Here is a 15,411-nt window from a genome sequence, read left to right as displayed (position 1 = left end):
CTCGGGAAAACTGCAACAAAATTTCTAAATCGAATTAAAACAAAATTCCCCCTTCTCTGCACGAACAAGCAAATTACAAAACGTCTACTCGTGCCAGGTTTTCAAAGGCGAATTAGCGATTAAAAACACCCGAGTGTCAGACTGGTACACCGCGCGACAAAAAGCTATTTAAAATTAAACGCATCTTACAATGCGACAATCCAGCGCACAAATAAACCCGCTCCACGCTGCCAAAACAAGCCCAGATTAGCAGGACCTCGCACGGAGGGGGATCCTTTGCCCTTTGCAGGGAGCGCTGCCGGAGCGCCGTGAGGGGAAGCGGGCGCTGCCCTGAGGGAGCCCYCGGCCGCGACTCCAATACCGGCCGGGCGTGCCCGGAGCCTCGGCCCCTGCCCAGACACCGCGCTCGGCCGGGCTCTGGCGGTGATTGCTGCCGCCATCCCGGCGCATTCCCGTGCCGGGCACGAGATGGCAGCACCCGCTTGCGGAATGCCGGGAAGCAGCGAGGGGAGCGGGGAGCGGGCACCGGGAGCGGGGCCACAGCCGCGCCTCAGCGCCCGGCCCGAGACCGCGCCGCACCGGGGCTGCCCGGGGGGAATAACAGCGATTATATAAAAAAATTACACCCCCCCCAAACCACAGTGAGACGCAGACTGGAGACGAAATCACCACAGGAAAACTGACAGAAATAATGTGAAATCTACCGTTTCAGAAGGAGATAAATATTTAAGTCTCAACCCTTGCCAGGGAAGAGGATGGGATTTTCTCCACTGACTTCAGGAGMAGTAGGGTTGAGTGCAAAGAAGTGGTGAAATATGTTTTTCGCGGATATATTGTTTTCTACAAAACAATTTTTTTTTTCTTTACATGACAAACTATTTTCTTGCAACTTATTTGCAGCATCAAACAGCAAACAATGAAGTCCTTCAAAAACGATGGCTAAAAGCCAGTCTCACTAATATTTATTTAGGGATGATAATGAAAATAATAAAGAAGTGAGAATTCTTACCAAGAAATTCAAGTTTGTTCACAGTTTCTGTAKAGTTTGGTTTAGTTCATTTTGCAGATATTTTTTTGTGAAATAAAGCAACACAACTAGCCCAAATAGTTACCAGYCCACAGTTTTCCATCTCTATGCTGCTTTAAAAAGATAGGGAGATAATTCAAGTGAAATAATCTTTATGTAAAACTGTTTTGCAAACAAATGGTAGGCGAGCCCTACCATTTGTGAGCCACCATGCAAGCGAGGGGCTCTCAGCTGCTGCCACCCTGTCCTTCCAGATAATGAGCYCATTACCCTACAGCAAATTCTCCCAACACACCACCCACTGCAMAAACAGCTGCACGCAGAACCCACTGATTTTTATGCCTTTGCTTCGRCAATTCCCCATTCAGGGGACAATCACTGGAATATCTCATGCAGGTACAACTCATGCAGGTGCTGTTAGAAAGAAGCACAAGCAAGAAGGAATCCACCTTGAAAGCAGCACCCATGCACTCCCACCATGAGGAATGTGCTGCTGGAAGGTGCTGCATTTCTCCTACTTTATCCAACTGGGAACCAATGAGGCCCAGAGGATATACAAGCCCAGAGTATGCTGATGAATGAAAGCACACATTTCTTACATGCACAACAACTGACGACAAATAATTGTAGTAAAGGTTTCTCATGTATCAGCGCAAGCATTGGATTATAGTTTTCTGGCAAGAAATGTAAACTTATTAACTATACATTGTCTTTACAAATAGCCAAGAAAGTGTTATTGCAGAATTCATAGTTAGACTTGGTAATATTTTGCAAGGAACGGTCTGCTGGCAGACGCCRAGGATGTACAGTCTGTACAGTGTCTCGGTCTGTGGTTTGACTCCAGCTCTTAGCCAGAATATTCCACTGTCAATCAATCCTAAACAGAAAAAAGACACTGCTCTGGCTATTAAATAAAAATAAGAACATGCATGAATTAAGAAGTTCAGCTGAAACAAATAGCAAAAAAGGCATAAATCCTTCAAGCTAATGAAGAAATAAATTATTGGAGAAAAAGTGTAAATAATAAAGGTCTTTTTTTTTTTTTTTTCCAACAGGATCCCTAAAACAAGAACAAGAAAGAGCAAAAATCCTAAATACCTTTTGAACAAAATTCCAGTAAAAATATTAYTATTTTGGTGAGTGGGAGGAGGGGAGAGGGAGAAAAAAGAAAAATTAACTAACACCTTCTTTTTGCCCTGCTCCCTCAGCTTCTGAAAGAGTTACAGGCTCCATGTTCAAGAAGAATCCTAATGACACTGCATGGGTTCAGCCTGTCTGCAGTATAYTTAATTGCTGTTTAATCCCCATTTATCATTAATGGATGAGATTCACTGAGCAGGTGGGGACCCCAAAATCTGTATTGTTTGCTTTTAATGTTTTTTCTTTAACAGATGACGCATAGAGTGTCACACAGATCTAAAAGATGCAACTGGAAAAAGAGTACACTAAGCTTTTGTAATAACCCCCATTTGGTAATGGTTTGCAATATGTGCTGTTTGAAATACTGGTACAAACTCAGCAAAAGATGATGTAAGATTAAATAAAGAGGGTCAGAAGTTTGGGAAGAAGCACTAAACAGTAGCAGAGGAGCACAGCAGCTGTTACACAGCACACAGCAACACCATAGAATAGTTTATGACAGGAAGTGAAGAAAATTCCACAATCCACCTGAAGCTACAGTGGGAATTATGTAGGCAAAATATAGTTATTAAAATTGGAATGCAACCAAGACTTCAGGGGCTAATAATGCTTTTGTTGCAAGAGATAGCAAAAAAATCCCCAAGCATCTTCATTGACCACAAACTGCAAGACCACAGCTTTACATCTCAATTGAAAGACAWGGCTTTTTCCATGATAAATTGTCACAAGAACGTGATTTTTCTGGGATGTGATTTCCTGGCCAGCAGTCTCCATTTCCTTCCAAAAACTGCAAAAAGAGTTAGTGATTTCAGGATTAAAAAAAAAAAAATCCCAAAACTCTCTAGTATATCTTTCTCTCTMTATATACATACCTTTATATATATAAACACTCCAATGTCTGTATAGATAATGTATATAAAATAATCCTCTTCAAAGCTATTGMCAATGTTTAAAAAATAATTGACCAATCTCAGTGAAATGCAATTCACAATGTGAATATATTTACTATATATTGTGTCCGTTAAATCTATTTATGCTAAAATTGTATTATTTCTTACCTAAAAATTGACCTTATTTTATAGGTCAAATATTAACTTCAACAATGAATTAAAACACTTGACAGAAAAATTAAACTACACAAAGTGTGTAGTGTGTTTTACATCTGCATCTATAAAACACATACATGTCATGCACAAATATTTAGGTATATAAATGTGCAGATTCTGAAAGTACATATGCATTAGGACCATAAATACTCCCAGAAGTGGAACACATATATTTATGCAGTGTGTATTTGTTTATACAAGTATGACTAGAGTACATAAATGAGATAAGCCTCATGTGTATTAGACATTGAAGGTGCTTTACTGTGATATAAAAGATTCTTTTATGAGGAAATTTGAGATGCACGTGTTTCCAGGAAAACTAAGTAGAAAATAGCTATCTAGCTCATCTCAAGACTTAACAGATAATGGGTGCTATTCCAATTTGTTAAACCCCTTTTATCAAGCACTATATGTACTAGAGAAAAATAATTTTTTRCAGATGTTGATTTAAAACCAAACTTGTTCTAGCATTTTGCTGCATTGAAAGATACCAATCTTTTGGAGAGACATAAAGCAGCTGTAAAGCAGCATTGATTGCYATAATATCTACCACATAAAGAAGAGGCATTCAGTGGTAGGCACACAGTCATCTTTAAAAATGGCTATTCTTCTGAATGCATTCTAGTATTAATAAYATTGGGTGGCTTAGAAACTTCAATAAAATTGTAGCCATGCTAAAGCAGCAAAAAAAATGTATTTTTCCTTTCTTAAAATGTAGCATAGTAAATGTTAGAAAGGAATTTTGGACATACATTATATATATACATATATATATATATATATATATATATACACACACACACACATATATATATATATGTATGTATATATATAAACTCCAACTATTACATAGTCTTTCATTACTTGATAACATTAATGGCCCTTCTTTGTTCAGTGCTTTGAGTGAGATCCATTCCTAATGCAATTAATGCTGGACAAACAAATGCAACACTTAAGACTAACTGTGCAACCTTTATGGCTTTCTTTTATTMTCAAGGGGAATTTTTGAGGTACATGTTGAATAAATATGTAGATATTGTGACTTTTCACTGTATCCTCCCTCCTCATAGATTTGTTGCCTTAAATGATTCTTTTGAAAACCACACTAAGTCCACGSTCTGGAGCATAATTTGGGAGTACACATGAATGGAATTGCCACAGTCTCTGTCAAATTCCAGTATCCCTGGTTCTTGGCTATGTCAGATCTGCCACGTATACATCATGAACACATGCTGTGCCTTCCCACTGCAGGCTGGCCAGGAAGAGCCAGATTCTCCCTGGCAGTGATGTGACCACATTAGTTTGTTACAGCTTACACCATCCACACTGCTCATCTCCTCCTGAAGACAGCTTCCAGAAGGTGCAATTAAAGGCTTGTCTACAAATACACCAGAGAGTTTTAATCCCAGGGAGTCTTTGTGGGACTCTGCCCTCTAGGTACAATTACTGAATTTGCGTCCCAAATGCAATATTAGGTTTACACTTGAAATCTGGGTGTTATAGCATGGATACATGCTCAGAGTTTTGGAAATGTGCCCATTATGCTGAGTGCCCAGGGTAGCATYGCATGCTGCCCTTATGCCCAAACTGTGACAACACTATTTGTTGTCATTTTTAAGATAATAATATTTTAGATGCCTGCAGAAAATAGGCATAAATAACTAGGGTTCGGTTTCATCCCCCAAATTATTTGTACTTACAGTCTGCTGGAAATTTAGCAGGCATTATTTGTAACTATGAATCGGGAACATAAACATTTACATGACCTTGGCATTCACACCACAATTAACTACAAAGTCTGACTCGACTCATGATTATTTATCATCTTTCTGAAGTGTAAGCATATAGAGGCTTTCACAAGGCTAACCAGAAAGCCATCCRCAACTTAAAATTGCCTTAAGCAATATTTGCAATATAGAAGATCTCATCCTCTGATCCTAAGGACAGCTATTCCCAAAATAATCTGATGAAAATACATAGGAGAGCRGACTCAAATAAAGATTATTCACACAAGGACACATTTTGAGTTTAGGCCCTAGTTTTTAAATTATTACAGTGGACTGCAAAGCAAAAAAACACTAGATTTCTTTGTTATTCAGCTTTATAGCCTTTTTAGTCCTTAGTTGGTCCTATTTTGTATTTATTTTTTTAATTCTTTGCTTCTGCTGTTCCCCCCTTCCCATACCAGTCATTCCTGTTTTCCTTACCTATACATTTTTKCATAGCTCAAGCAGAGTTGGGATGTTTACAGATGGTAGGTTCGGGGGGTGGGAGGGGATGAGCCCACACAAGAAGCAACTTGTTGGTTCAAACAGCAAATGAGCAAACAGTTGGCAGATTTGGACTGCTCATCACAGAGCGGGGGCCTGGACAAGATGACAGCAACAGTCTGCTTGAAAGCAGGTTGGGACCATTACTGGTAATTATAGTTAATCAGCAACAATTGTCTTGACCAAGATACAGATCAACATTGAGCACTAACCTAAGAGGACCTAATGAGTGTAATGGAGGATGAAGAGAGCCTGATTAAACTTGCAAGGCACTGAATGACCTGAGCAGATGAGGCGTTATAATTCCCAGACCCTCTCTCTCTCCCTGCTTCTGTCTCCAGTCCCCAGTGCCGATGAAAACGAGTCCTGTAGCTATGCAGCGATACTGACTGTCACAATATGCTCTCAGCGGTGGTTAATGGAATTAAACCTTGCACTCTGGTATGACTGGATATATTATATGGTTTAGTTTTTTTTAAGTAATGTCAACTGATATTATGCTATGTAGCGATTTCTTAAAACTAATCAATAATGCTGTTCAGCAGTCTATGGCTGTTACAATACCCAGAGCTTTTAAAAGCAGTTTGGAGAGGTAAACAATATCTAAGCATTTAAACAGAATTGAAAAAAGTGCATGTTTTTCTGTATCCTTGTTGGTAGTGGTCTTTCCACTAGAGGCTAAACTGATCAGAAGTTCTTTTTCTTCATGAAACTTCTGTGTGGGAACAAACAATTTTAATCTTTATTATAAACTTAACAAGGATCTTAATCTCATAAAATAGTGACTACAACGTATGAGCCATTTTTGCAGGCAATTAATTCTRTATTAATTTTGATCTGAAAAGTTTCTGATTAAAAATTAAAATCTGAGAAAAACAAATTTAAAAAGCATGTATTTTGGCACATTTATATAAAAAGATATTGCTGCAATAACTGCACCTTTCATAAATTTTTCATTTAAAAAGTATTGCTTCTCACAGTATGTGCTATAAAATAAGTAGCAATAGTAGCTGTTCAGGAAAAAAACTGCTATAAAATGATTTTATCTATTGACTCTTCAGGGTAAAGAAAGTGAATGTGCAAAAGAATTAATTACAGTTCATGAGACTTTCCCAAAATGTAAGTACAGATGTGTAGACTATTAACTGAAACACAGCCCTGTCAATACCCTTTCTACATCAAAGAAAGAGAATTTTGGCCAAAAGTAGAAGAAAACCTGGGCTTCTGGCGTGACACAAGCCATCAAAACTTCTAAAAGCCAGCCAGCATTTGGTACACCTGTGTTTTGTCAGGCCATAATGACGTATTTCAGTCTAGCCCTATTTTCACATATGTTTCACACTGCACCAATGGATSCTTTACAGGAATTGTGTAGCCAGTTTTAGCAGGAGTGAATAGCTGGAAGCAAATAGTTTTTTAGCAGAGCATCTCTGCTGAGTCTCACTTTGGTGTCTGTTCTGGGGGCTTATTGTGTTTGATGTTGATATAATTTTTATTGAGCTAAAAGAACATTATTATTAACATTATTGACATAAACACTATTACCTGTTCTGCATAAATGCATAACCTGTTGCAGCCCTGCTCTGCCTCTTTCTYGGTCATTAACCTCCCCTTTTCCTGTTTAAATCCTGCCCAGACTCCTAGCCTGCTATGAAGCTCTGCTTGGCCATTTGCTCTCCCAAGACACACAAGAAAGTAACAGAGTCAGGACATGCTACAGCTTTCCTGTCCTATACTCAAGAAAAACACCAAAACAAAGTAACAGAAAGGGGCATGCTCACACTGGTCATTTTGTTCAGAGTAGGGACTGTACTGTGTTAGTAGATTTCAAAGTGCTATGGAGAAAGGAGAATTAAAAAAAAAAAAACCACAAAAAAGAGATAGAGAACTCGCTTAGACRCTAAAGCCCATCCTGCCATTCCTGTTTTGTTGTTTTAGTCCTACTAAAAATGTACAAGCCACTAAATACCAGGAAATTGGGCTATATTGTATTTTCTGAATAAAATAAGTCAGGTTCATTCTCCCAGCATTACCTTGGGCTTCAGGTACAAAATAAGTCTCTCAGAAATTCTTCWCATCGAAAGGGGAGAATCGAAACATGCAGAAAAACCTACACCACTCTCCTCTGTACGATACAGTCAATGCCAACACTCCTTTTATCCAAACAGTTCAGCAGCATCAGGGTCATAATGTAATTGTGTGTAATTCAGTATACTGGCTTGTGTACTTTTGTGTATGGGTAAGGTTTGTCACAGCTATTGTTAGGAGCCACTGTGCTGCCTTGGGCACTCTCTAGAAAAGGCACTGCTAAGAACCACAGATACACCCAGATTTATCAGTTGATATACCATGCTGGATGAGTGAAGGGTAAGAAAAAGCAGCTCCAGAGAGGAATGGAGTTTTCCATGAAGCAGCCAAAAGACAATTTTGTACCTGAACACGAGTTCAGGGCAGCTGTGCATCTAATCTTTTAGGCAGACTGGAGGAACAGTGTTAGAGAGCGGGCAATCTTTAAGCAAATTTCAGGACAAAAAAAGAGAAAATCTATTAAAGCTTGGGGTAAAAGATGAACAATAGGCTGAGGTTTAGTCTTTGACCTAAACATCTCTTTCTGCAAGAAATATGGGAGAGAAATAGGTAAAGCCTACTATATGTTAGCTCTAAAAAATATGACCTGTAACCAGTGTAGAGAGACAAAACAGATTATTTAAGCAGTTTGGAGAACCTCTAAGATTGTGTAAGATTATTGTTAAGTAGTCCAAGATATTTATATAGTATACTAGAGGCACTTGAAAACCTAGTATGCGTATAAGGCATTACCTGGTTTTAGATTTATTTTAAAAAAAAAAAAAAAAAAAAAAAAAAAAAAAAAAAAAAACAGCAAAAAAAAAAAAAAAAAAAACCCAACAAAAACTGCCACAAAACCATAAAATGTTAATGATATTCTAGAAAAGATCAGTCTTTTATGCTCTACTAGAAAAGCAATAAAAGCAACTGAACTGTGTCTACGTTCAGTCAAAAAGTTACATTTTGAGTACAGGATTTGCTCTGGAAATTTATTTCTTCTTAAATATGAAGTAAAAGATGGAGAATAGACTCCTATGTTGCTGCTAAGATTTCCTCTCCTGCTTGGTCATTCTTTCTCAAATGTAGTTAATTTTTAACTAGAAGGACATAATTTCTTGTCATGCTACTCTACTAGATTGAAAAGTGCTTTTATTATCAGCCCCCTTCTCCACATAAAGATATTTAACATTGTAATTAAATGATATCTGAGTTCCTTTCTATGAATTATATCTCCTTAATTCYCTCACCACAGCACATTCTCTCCCTTTATCCCAAATTCATTTTTAGGGCCTCTTTGCTCTCTCAAATTTTTCGACACCATTTTTAATGTGCTGACATCAAAACAGACTAAACTATATCAGTATCARTTAGTGTTTAGAGATAACTAAATTCTTAGCCACAAATAGGGATGATCTAGGCTTGCCTCAGAATTTTTCATGCAAAACTGAAACATAGTGAGAGAATGATCTAGAGACATGGATATTTTGCACTAGAAATTACAATGATGAAAGGATACACTACCAATAAGTCTTTGGCTGTGAATTGAGCTAATTTTGACACTAGTCATGCTCAGCATGAAAAACACGGRGTTTAAGAAACAAGAAAATTTACTCAAGATGTATCTTGTAAGTCAAACGTTTTTAATGAATTAAAGAAGTCCATTTACTATTGTTAGCCTATTATTTCAAAATATTGCACACAACCGAGATTCCTGTCTCTGTGCAGAACATGAAAGAGAGTAGGTTTAGATTAGATATTAAGAAAATTTCTCAACTGTGCAGGTGATGGGGCACTGGAACAGGTTGTCTGGAGATGCTGTGGAAGCCTCATGCCCTGSAAGTGTTTAAGGCCAGTTTGGATGGAGCTCTAACCAACCTGGTCTAGGATCCCTGTCCATTGCAGGGGGGTGGGGTTCAATCTTTAAGTCCTTTCCAACCCTAGCCATTCTATGATAATATGCTCCCTGACATCCATGGGAGTGAAGAGTTCTCCCTGACCATGTGGATTCTGTGCGTCTCACTGGTTTGGGCCTCATTCTTTCATGTGCTTAAATCAGAGGTCTGCCTGAAGCAACTACAGAAGTTTTGGATACCCTGTGAACAAGTCTGAAGGTGATCTTAAGCCTTTACAAGGACTGCTATAAGGCCTTATTCCCAAGCATTGACAGAGTGGGAACAGTCTCAGTCACATTTGCTGTTAAATGTTCCAATGGCTTTCGCATCTTTTTCATCTTAGAATTAATTATTCTCAATTCCACCTTGATTGAAATTGTACCTGCACAAGATTATTTCAGTACAATTATCCCTGACTCACACCTTGTGAAAGAATGTAAATGTTCACAGGACTGAATTAGTTTACCTATACTAGTTTTACATGACATGCTTGTGGGGATTGCTTGAAAGAGTAGAACTCCTCCTCAATATATAACATATTTACAGAATTGGAGATCCATTGTTTGAACTTTCTTCCAGAGCATCTAATATAGGCTAACATGAAAGTAAGACAAATTTAGTAGATCTTATTTCAGTTGCTAAGCAAATTAATTCATGAATCTTGTTATTTGCTTATGTGCAGTTTATTCCCAGTCTAGGTTTTCAGTTTGTGCTCTTCTGTTTGTGCAGGGAAAAAAAAAGGTTTTCTCTCTTTGCAGTTTATCAAATATGCCTGTCTTGCACTTCAGTGCTTCTTTTTATCCAATTTTTTTACGGAATTATACAGTTTCTGAATGATGAGGAGGTCTCTCTTTAAGTTACAGGAAGTGTGATTAAATGAACTACAAACCATATCTGGTCATATCCAAACACATCGCACACCTTTGAGGGTAACAGCAATTGTTAGATGTTGCTTGAATAATATATAATTTTTAATGAACAGGACCCTTGCAGTTTTACTGAATCCTACAAAAACTAAACTGAAACCAAGCAAGCAAAAAACCAGGGGCTCAGTCATTTGAAGATGAAATGTAACAAGAAAAAGGTGAAATGCAACAACACTTTCCAAGGGAGAGAGGAGGATAAACTAAACTTAATTTTGGCTGCGAGTGAGCCTGATGCATGAGCTTCTGAAAATAAGGATTTTTTTCAGATTAGATAAGAACCGAAATCTTGGTCAAACCTTTTTTAACCTGAATACTTAGGCAGAARTCATGATTCAGGCAGACTCCTGTAGGATCCTAGTTACCTCAGAGAAGGATCAAAACCACTGACCCAGTTGCCTTTCCCCACAAAAAGGTAAACAACAGAGATTAAGACAATAATTTGATATAAGAAATCATAGAATCATTTGCGTTGGAAGACACCTCAAAGATGAGGTCTCCTCTGAGCCTCCTTTTCTTTAGGGTGTACAAGCCCAACTCCCTAGTCACTCCTAAACCTTTTGCCCTAAACTAAAGTGATTCATCTTAAATAAGATAAATATAATCTGGTGCATAGAAACAGTCATCTTATTCAGTGCATAATCTTACAGTGATTATAAATTCYATTTAGGACTGGGGGAAAAAAATCTATTTGATCAAGTATTTTACTTCATTATTATAAAAATATTTTCTTATTCCGAGGCTAAAGAATTACTATATATAGATATAGTTTAAGTAGACTATATTAATTTTGGTTTTAAGTAAACACATTTTTGGTCACTAAAATTTCTTTCACAAATTGAAACCATCTGTAAGATTTTTCTTTTTTGGGTGTTAGGAAAATGTCTCTTAGAGGCTGCTTTTTCTTACACTTAAGCTAAAAAAAGCCTTTTTTTTATGGTTAACAATACCAGTGTTTCCTCCTTAAGGTGATTTTATAGTTAGAAGTTCCTGATGAAGAGTCAACTGGAAATAACTGAATCAATTATAGTGTGTTCATACTTGTCTAACACCTTATTTGTTCAGAAATAGCTAACTCTGATCCCCAAAAAGGGAGAGTGCTGAATCTTTTTTGTTTTACTTGAATTCTCCTTACAATTACAAAGGCAAGCCTATTGGCTCAGAGATTTGTGTTGCCATGTGCCAGTATTGGGATGCCTGGTAATCAACTTACTGCCTGCCACAGCCAGCCTCTGATTCTTCCAGAAAACATTAAATATTTTAGTGTGGTTGCATCCCCCCATCCCCTTTTGCCATTTAAATCACCCTGCAGTCTCTCTAACCTACTCTGGGATGCTGTGCAGGACATTATACATCTCATTTTAGCTTAGTATGAGGGCTGTGTGTATATAATTTTTCAGCTGCTTCAGCTGGTTCATGTAGAGGTAGACCATGTCCAGTTGCCAACATTCACATCTGAAATGAAGACTATTCTTGGTCTCATTCTACTTGTTTGTTCTGTCTGGTACATTCTGCCTGCGAGCTCTTTTACAGCTACATTTTACAGGGTCCTCTCTTAGCAAAGTTTCCGTTGATATATTATTATTATATGGCCATTTATATAGACCCAACTGTGTTATTTCCATTTTATTGCAAGGACATAAAAGCTGGAAATTTACCAAAAGTACAGAAGGGAGACTAAGAGCCTTTGAAAGAAAATGCCTTAGGGAAATGCTGGGTATTAAATGAAGTTGATTTATAGCTGTTGCCAGAATCTGTCAAAGCTTGAGGACYTCTTAAAAACAAAGTTACCCAGAAGAAAAGGGAGAAATACTTATGCTAGCAATACCAGCGGTATCATTGTTAGATGTACTGCTTAGTCATTGCCAGCACACATGCTGGCATGATCAATGAGATAGTCCAAGCCAGAATCCTGCCTCCCTAGTCCCAAACAGGTCTTACAAAGGAAGGACTAATGAAAATTAGGAGCGTGGAGGTTGCACGAAGAAACAAGCACTTGTAATACCACACAGAATAAGATCTGTTTGCCTGGGAAGGGTTCAGTTATGTAATATCAGAACCAACAGCAGTTTTAGACATGCATGAAGAGAAGAACATGCAAAACTAGTATTTCTGAACTGAAAACTCTCAATATCAATAAGTTCTGCCTCTGTTTGCCTCTTAGGGCTTGTCTATGTTACAGTGATGAAAGAGGTAACAGCAGCTGACCTGTAATAACAAGTAACTCATAAAGTTTTTCCACATCAATACTCTCCATCCCTCTCCAGGCTGGATGCAGCTTTGAACAACSTGATCTAGTGAAAAATGCTCCTGCCCATGGCAGCAGGGTTGGAACCAGATGGTCATTAAGGTCCCTTCCAACCTGCATCATTCTATGGTTTGATAACTGCAAGATAACATGGCTTAGCTTCCAGTAATGCATGTGGTGTTGCTGTCACAGCAGGGTTAGAGCAACTGCAGGGACAGTTGCTCATAGTAGAGTAGTGATGTCTTCATAACTGCAGTGTGCCTCAGCCCATCAATCTGCACATCTGTCATTTAGGAGGAAAAAAAAGTGTGTATAAATACATATAATACATATATATGTGCCTCTTCTGATAACCACTAAGTCATGTCTCCCTACGTTTCTACATTTCTTTCTCAGCTTCTTCTCTCATTCTTACTTCTCACAGTCATTATTACCTTCCTTTCCCCTTAGCCAGCTCCTCTTTCATATATGCTGTTTGGAGACTGGTTTCTATAGACATATGCTTTGAAGACTTCAGTTGCCCATTTAAGGCAAGGAATGAACTCTTGCTCCTATTAAGTATTTCATTCACTGATAGGCATTGATGTTCTGTCCTTCTGAAAGCACTCTCTTCGTGTCTCAAGCCTCTGGGCAATGCTTTAATGCACATAAATTAAGAAAAACAAATGGTAGAGATCAGCATCACAGAGGCCGAATTACTAAAATAGAGTCTAATGACTTCAAGTTGGACTCAATCTCACCACTTAACTTCTCAGAATAAGAGAATTTTCTCACAGATTAGAAGACTAATAAYGCTTGGGAAATTGTCTTTTCGGAGAGCTTTTACCTTCCATTCTGTGTTATGCAATGCTGCAAATCATGCTAAACACTGCATGTCTGGGACAGAGTCAGCAGCACTTGGGACTTGCTGGTAATTGRAAACAGGTTCAGAAGCAATGATTATCACGCAGTAAAACTACAGTACTCCACATGCTGCACAGAGCCAGCCAGTAACTCTAGCCATTTTCTTTTCATCTGAGAGAATAGAACCATGCACTTGATTTTTTTTTTTGGCAGTTGAGCAGTAAATGCACTGTGAACTTCATTTTCAAACTGTGTTGATATCTCCTGGATTTACTAATCATCAAATATCAAYTCTGCACTAAAACAAGACACATGGTTACAAGTTACAAGACAGTAAGTCAAAAGACTATTACGCATTATGCAACTCTAGGCTACCTAAAAAAGCTTCCATCCACTTTGGCCTGGTGTCAGGTTTTCAAAGGTGTGATTCACTGATTCTGAGAAAGAAGTTTTAGTCTGAATTGTACAACTGGATTTCAAAAAGTGTTGCATCAGGTTTCTCAAAACAGTTCAAATTCCTATCCAAATTCACTTACAGACATTTTCACTTAAACACTCCTGAGGATCTCCTTTAAGYATAATTCATATTTGAGCTTATAGCAAGAGAAACAACCAACTACAATTTCTTTCTYGGATTTGGAAGGAAGCTGCAGCTGACAGCATTTGGTAAGACACCTAGGAATTTGCACAGCCCTTACCAAGAGAACCAGRTTAAGACACCCTTTAAAGATCTAGTTTCCCTTTCCAGTAGAGAAGTACTATTCAGGGAAGAAAACCAAAAAGTTACCTCAATGGATGCCTGAATATTGGGCTCCCAGATATTTCCTCTCTCACCTTAAGCAGCTCACAAAGCAGAGCTCTGTAAAAACAGTGTTTCAGTATCCAAGTGCACAGTCTTTGTTTATTTCCAGGTTTAAGTCATTGCCTGCTCAGTAGAAAATGTCCTCTTCCTTCTCAGCTCTGCAGATTTCCCTGAATGTTTGTTGTTCCTTTTTATTGCTACTACTAGTCGGTATTTCAAARGCCAAGCAAGGCCATAGTTAACCCCTTTATAATGTTATTGCCACCAATGGCTGGCATGGACAGATAAAAATAAGAAAACTGCATGGATGATACAGWAAGTCTGAACTCCTTTTCAAATCACTGGTGTGGCTTTGCAGAGTGAGCAGGATTAAAGGGTAGTAAGAATTGATTTTCTCACAGGAGTCAGGTATAGCTATCTACACAGCAATCAGGTTTCTGGAGCAAGAGAACATAATTTGTAGAATGACTTGATTTTTCAGGCCAGGACTGCACCTGATATATGTCTGTGCCTTTTTTGTCATTGTCCAGTGAACAAAGAAGGTGGCAGCTGAAAGTTGGAAGCTTGATGTGTGAGACACTTTCGCAGACAACCATAGAAGTGACCTTCTGGTATTCAAATAGAATTTTATATGAATAATTTCTGTGTGTGTGTGTGTGTGTGTGTGTGTGTGTGTGTGTTTGTGCTCGTAACCCTAAAATTCTGACAATGTGAATGCAAAATCTTAATTGCTACAATTTATAAGTATAATGTAAGTATAAACCTGGTAACCAAATTTCTTCCTTAAATATTATCACACAAACGGATGCATTGTAATGTTTTAAATAAAAGCTTTTTACATCTCTCAGAATTTTGCCAAGGTGCAGTTCATTTTATTACTAAAGTTTGAACTTCTTAAAGCACTTTAAATTTTCTATTCTGGATTTCAAATGTCTCTAAAGGCCTTTTTTAGGTGGTGTTCTACTACTGAAGAAATGCGAATTGTCTTGAGCATTTCCATTAGTCTGTAGTTTTCTGTTTATAAGTCATTGGTTTTGCTGGAGTGATTTTAAAGGTAAATACTAAAGTTTGCAAAACTGGATCCTCTCTTGTG

This window comes from Malurus melanocephalus, unplaced genomic scaffold (assembly GCF_030028575.1).
Source record: "Malurus melanocephalus ecotype Western Australia unplaced genomic scaffold, MMel_1.1 scaffold_131, whole genome shotgun sequence".
Lineage (NCBI taxonomy): Eukaryota > Metazoa > Chordata > Aves > Passeriformes > Maluridae > Malurus > Malurus melanocephalus.
The sequence above is the reverse complement of the archived record's forward strand: the minus strand, read 5'-3'. Positions refer to the sequence as shown.